This window comes from Poecilia reticulata, linkage group LG11, assembly GCF_000633615.1.
Source record: "Poecilia reticulata strain Guanapo linkage group LG11, Guppy_female_1.0+MT, whole genome shotgun sequence".
NCBI classification, from domain to species: domain Eukaryota; kingdom Metazoa; phylum Chordata; class Actinopteri; order Cyprinodontiformes; family Poeciliidae; genus Poecilia; species Poecilia reticulata.
In genome coordinates, this window is record NC_024341.1 from 4,441,626 (window position 1) to 4,448,368 (window position 6,743).

Below are 6,743 nucleotides of genomic sequence, written 5' to 3' on the forward strand. Positions count from 1 at the left end.
CTCTCTCTCTCTCTCCTTCCCCTCACCGTGGAGTGGTGAGTGGGCGTGTGGAGAGCCGTGGCCGGTGGCGAGGTGAGCCAGAGAGGTTCAGCTCTGCGGCCCACGTTGGGATGGAAGCTGGGTGCTTTAGTGGCTTGTCTGCATCCATAGGGACTCTGCACTGGCTCGGGGGTGGCGGTGAGGAGGAATACTTCAAGCAGTGTGTCCTCTACCCGCCCCCCTTCTCCATCCTAATGCTTTGACACACTTCAACTTTAATGGTGAAACACAAGCAAAATGTCAACACTGTAAAGTGGCTTCTCCAACTCAGTGGTAGACGCCTATACATGTGTCGCATTTGCTTTTGAAGGTTCAGTGTTGTGTTTTCCAGGCACATGGGGCCATTTTATAGCACAGTCAAGTCACGTCACTTTTTAATTAAATGCTGTATATATCAAATATGTCTTAAAAGCAATTGTACTTTGTAATTTAACACCTTGAGATTTGGCCTCTGTTTCTTTAAGAAGCTCACGCTCTTCCTGAAAAGGTACCTTTATTAGTCAATCAAGTTTATTTGTATAGCACATATCAGCAACAAGGCAGTTCAACGTCATTAAAACACGAAAAAAAATAAATAATTGAAACATTACATTTTTCCAAGTGCCGTCATTACACATCAAAATGTTGGTTAGTGTTTAATTTATTGTGACGATTGTGGTTCAAAAGCAACTCTAAACAGTCTAGATATAAAGGAACTCAGTGTTTCAGCTGTTTTGCAGTTTTCTGGAACTTTGTTCCAGATTTGTGGTGCATAGAAGCTGAATGCTGCTTCTGGTTCTGGGGATGCAGAGCAGAACCAGAAGACCTGAGAGGTCTGGAATGTTGGTACATCTTTAATGAATTGTGGTGCTAAGCTGTGATTTATAAACTAACAATAGTATCTTAAACTCTATCCTCTGAGCTACAGGGAGCCAGTGGACCTTAGTTATCACAACATGGCTCCTCTTTTAACCCTTTAACATAATTTTTACCAGCATAACACAGAGAAGCAGCTCCTATAATGAGCTCAGCAGATGTACAGTTCCGCCAGGTGTTTGCTAATTGTTTCTGGCTAGTCTGAAGGAGCTCAGTGGGGGAATCGGGAGCAAATCTGGAGCGTAAGCATAGGTGGTTGATTTGATAGACACTTTTAGGGCAACAACAATGACTCTTTTAAGACACTTGGCATTAGTTACAACTTTTAATTTTCCATTGGGAAAAAAAAAAAGTATTTTTCAAGCTGAATTGTACTGAAGTGGGATTTGGTTTGGATAGGTTACATTTGTCTGACATTAAAATTTGGCCAATTATCTGAAACATTTAAGTCTGACAAGTATTTGACGAGCAAAGGCTAAACTTTCTCAGAGCTCTGAACGCAGGCTCCCAATTATACCTCTGACTATGAGTGTGATCCGGTGATTGTACGCTGCCACGCCGCATCTTTATGGCCCCGCTCTCCAAGTCCAGACAAAACAATGGACGTGAGTCTGTTTCATTGGCTGTGACGTTCGTGTCGGCTCTGTCAGAGATTTTGTTTACAGCTTTCCTTTCCTGGCCTGTCCTCCGGATTTCATCAAGGAGGAGGTGGGTGAGCTGACGTCAGCGTTAGACAACGCCTCTTATCGTCTGAATGAGACCGTGAGGGGCGAGGGGAGGCTTTGAGCAAAAAGTAGGATTCTGTCAAACATCACAGCAGACTCCCCACATCTCAGCGTGGAGAGTCCTTATCCTACCGCAAGACCTGAGCTCCACAGACGAACCGAAGACTGCAAAGCAATAAAAAATAAAGAAAAACCCTGGACTAGAGAGGTCCCATGAGAGCTGGTGGTTAAAAATAGACGTGAGGCCTCTGTTACACAACAAAACAAGAAGAAATGAGAGTGGGCACACACACTCACACACACTCACGCAAACACGCGCATACAGGAGACACCTGTGTGCTGCCTACGGCCTGCAGCTCTTTGATTCCTGGTGGGCTTTAATCTGAGCTATGCTCCGGCCCACCTTTGAAGTGAAAATCCGTGTCACCTTCGCCTCTCCACCTCAATAACTCACCTTGCAAACACACACGCACACACATCAACACAAACCACAAAACACCACTGACCACCTGTTAGCTTTACAGTAGTAATTCCAGCTCCCCTCAGAGCCAAACTCATCCATAAACTCCGTTCTACTTTACAGTGCCAGAGGCAAGCCGGGGCCTAAATTTATCCCAGCAGCCCAACTGGAGCCGTTGGAACATATATCACCCTCTGTCTGCTCTGAAACATTTATATCTACAGAAATAGAAACAGTCGTCCAACTTTGGGCAGCTGCAAGAGCAGTTTCGGATCTGCGAAGACTGAAGACGCTACTGTTTGGGCTGAAATCTTCACATTCAGACATTTCTCCATGGATCTTTTAGGATGACTGCACAAGGTGCCAGATGAACTGATGGTGGTGGTCTTGGTTTGATTGGATACCAGAGTTACAATATTTGTTGCGTTTTCAGCTGGTGGGGTTTGCTTTCACACTGCTCCGTGTCACAGTCAAAATCACACGGGAATAAGTTTGTTCACGCAATAAGTGAACAAACGCAATAATTAAGAGACATGCTGTGCCATCATCCTCAAACTACTTCCTGTCGTCTTCTTCATGGTTTGGGCCAGTAGCAACATCAAGTTGTTGATCATGTGACTTGTGTGATGTGAAAAAAAAAAAAAAAAACACTCTTCGTTCTGGCGCCAAAACCTCTTTTTTGTCATAAAGATTTTATTGGAAAACGAGTATTTTTAAATTGACATGCTTCTGTTAAGTGAATTTATTTTTGATATGCCCAACTGCGGTCTCGGCAGTTTCGGCAGTCTGAAGGACTGCCGAAACTGCAGTTGGGCTGGATTTGCGCTTCCAGCCCAAATCCCGCCCGCACCGGATGGCAACATTTCCCAAATTTAAAACTTGACAGGTAGATACTGAAAAAGATATAAGATTCTCGAGAACGCTCACCTACCTGCACAACTGCTACCTTGACCCACAGCCAGAACTATGACGGGACGGTCGGTTTGGGTCAAAGTGTGTTTGTGTGCCCTCGTCAGTTTGGAGTGTTGCTATTTAGCAAGATGTAGATATCGTTACATAGATGCAGAACACAACAAGGTGCCAGGTCTGTGGGTGAAATAAGTGAAGGAAATGGAGTCTGAAATTGTTTTTTGTTGTTGTTTTTTTCCCTGCAGACGGGGACTGGGAGACACAGGTGAACCAACATCTAGGTCAAAGCAGATTACAGGAAAGGAGGGGGGGACACACTGGAGGCAGGCAACATGGGGCAAAGATTGGAAATAGTGGGAACAGATATACCAGAGAAATGAGTTCTGTGGTGAAGAGAGGTCATTTCAAACTTTTGGATGAAAAAGTAAGAACCCTGTAATATCAGTGAGTTATTTCCATTCTCTTCGTTCTTTCTGCCTCTGTATAATAATGCCTGTCGGTGTTTTGTAGTGTTTTCCCTCATTCCTCCTGCTCTCCTCACCTCCTCCTACTCGCTGCATGCGCCCTCTCCTCTCTGCCCGTCAGGGGAGACTCTAGCGCGCCCTGGGGATTGGCAGACGGCAACAGGCCTGGTCTCTGTCACTATGGAAACTGGGCCGGCTTAACGCTAGCCATGACAGTGAAACACTAATGTTCACCTGCGACAGGTGTGTGTGCGTGCGTGTTTACATCCGAAATGGGTGCTATGCTCAGAAACATGTGTGTTCAGGTTGGTTGGGGAACCTCGGGGGTCCACAGTGTTTACGTTCAAGTCCACAAGCAACAGAATCAAATCCAATAACATTTCAAAAGCCTTTTTTTGTAAGTAGGAAAAACTCCCTTCAGCAGGAAACCAGCAGAACCGCAACCTGGCTCAGTGTGAGTGTCCATCTGTCACGACTGGCTGGGGGTGTGAGAATACAGTGTTCACACAAAAAACAAACAGAAGTACTGACCCAGGAGTACTTTCCAAGTTGGAGAAAAGTAAGAAGTAATAGCAGTGGTTGCTGCTTTAGCCACTTCCTCTATAGGCGTAAGATGTCTTAAAATAGCAGCATTATGTAAAATCAACTTGTTTTGAGCTCTACGTCACGCTATAATGTTATTCCCTCATCAAAAACATACCTGGGGTGTTGCTTAGATTTCTTTTTCATGCATGTTTGAGAAATTCTTTAATCTCCCGTGGCAACCATTCAACTGTGCAAAACACCTGGTTGGATCTAGCTCCGCCTTTGAGGACAAATCCTCTTGGAGCTGCAGTTTCCAAGCTTCCAAGGTTCACAGAGCAGTCCTCCCCCACTCAGCTCCTTCAGACTAGCCAGCAACAATTAGCAAACACCTGGTGGAACTGAGAGTCTGCTGAGCTCATTACAGGAGCTACTTGTCAGTGCTACACAGGTAAAAAAAAAAAAAAGTTAAAGGCTTAATGGAGGGGTGACGTGAAGATGTCCTGAAGGTGGAGTTTCCAAAGAGCAGGAGTTTCTTAAAGAGACAAAGGCCCAAGGTGTTAAATTACAAAGTCAAATGTCTTTTGATGTCCCTTTAACAAACAAGCTCTGGGCCAGTTTTCAAGTTTAAAGGATGAAAGAGAGCACATTTAGTTCCAGCAAAAGCTCAGCCAATAGTTTTGTCTAGAAGAGAGGCATGGTTAAAGAGTGGAAGACAGGGCCAAGTGTAGAAGCAGAAGGTTAAGTTGGGGGAGGTCTGCTCTGTGAATAGGAAGCTGGGAAACTGCAGCTCTGAGGAGGAGCTTCATGCTCAAAGGCGGAGCTATGTCCATCCAGGCATTTTGCACAGCTGGATGGTTGCTACGCAGAAGATTAAATGATTTCTCAAACATGGAGGAAAGAATCAAATCAACATTCCAGGTATGTTTATGTTGCGGGAATATCATTATTATAACATGATGTCAAGTCAATTTCATATAAAACTGCCCCTTTAAATGTCAACATAAAAGCTGCCCCATAAAAACTCATCCCAACTGTATGTCCTGGTGTGTCATTTTGTCATCAAATGCATCACTGGTGACTGGCTTCTTTGTAACGCCGATTTAGCATTTCCATGGTTTCTCCAAGACCACTCCGGACATCACAGGGGGAACATAAAGACGAGCTAGATATCATAAACGCTTTCAAATTTCACACAGACTGAGTTTGTCCCATCAGAAGGATGATTACCTCTTCATACAGTCAGCTAATTAAAAATGGCTCCTTCTTCTCCTTCCCGTTCTTGTTCTGATTGAGTTCAGAACAAGGTGGCTGAACTCAATCAGAATAATGGGATCTTCTGGCATGAATAACAGTTTTCCCACTCAGCTCTAACATTCTCTATCCATTAAGCGTTCCTTTTACACATAATGAGTTTAGGTTTATCAGCTGGTCTCACGCTCTGAAGACACTAATGGCCCGTCTGCGTTCACAGTTTCAAACCAGATGCCAGATGTTGACCTGCTCTATAGAGGTTCTGTTGGAAAAACCCACTTTCATGTCATTACACCTACAAATAGGGCTCATAAAGTATGAATTTTGTGAAAAAGTAAACATTTCTGTCTCTTTTTTCATAAAGTGAAACTTGTATTGATTCATTACCCATAGAGTGAAATGTTTTTTAAGCCTTAATTTCTTGTAATTTTGATTCAATTAAATGTCTCAGAAGATTTAAAATGTGCTACACACCATAAAAATACTGCAAAAACACAAAATCTTACCAAGTAATTTTGGACTAGACAAAACTAAGTTACAAGTAACTTTTCAGCAAGATATTGGTGCTTGGTTTAAGTAATTAGTTCCTTAATATTGATTTTGAAAAGTACTAGTTCCACTGGCAGATTATTTCACTTGTAATATGGGAAAAATATTTTGTTATTTAAATAATCTGCCAGTGGAACTAATGCTTTTATAAAAAAATTATATTAAGGAATTGTTTACTTAAAATAAGAATAAGCTCCTACATCTTGCTGAAAAGTTACATATGAGTCAGTTTTGTCTCATTCAGGTGCATTAAGGTATTTATACTACAAACTAGACAAAAATACTTGGTAGGATTTTGTGTTTTTGCAATCATAATACAGTCAACAATTATGAAACAAGCAATATAAATCAAACGTTGTCAAATGCTGTCATTAAAAATCAACAAGGAGATGCATTGATCAAAATCAAAGGCATTCGGGATTTTAACCTTGGTTTAAAGGAAGTCAGTGTTTCAGCAGTTTTTCAGTTTTATGGAAGTTTATTCCAGATTTGTAGAGCATAAAAACAGAATTTTGCTTCTCAACTTTTGGTTCTGGGGACGCAGAAAAATATTCCCTCTGATATTACAAGGTGTTGTGTTTAGACTTTTGAACGCACGATGAATTAAAAGTGTCGAAATGAGACAAAATAAAAAATGTTTCCACAGCAAAATGTGGTAAAGGAGAAGCACTGTGAAGACTTAACATCGGGTTTAAAATGCAACGCCACACACCCAACCTTCAGAAGTGCAAATAAATGACTAACGAGGAATGACAACAACTGGTGAGAAGAACGGGAGGACAAGATTAGAAGTGTCAGGGAGGAACGGGGGGAGAATGACGGAGGAAAGGAGAGATGGGAGGGAATGGCGGGCGGAGGGACGGAGACGGGCGGCGTAGCCGTCCTTTGTGGAGTGCGGAAAGGTCAATTAGACAGTTTACAGGCCGCTGCTGCCGCCGAACACAATCACACACTCCACCCCCCCCC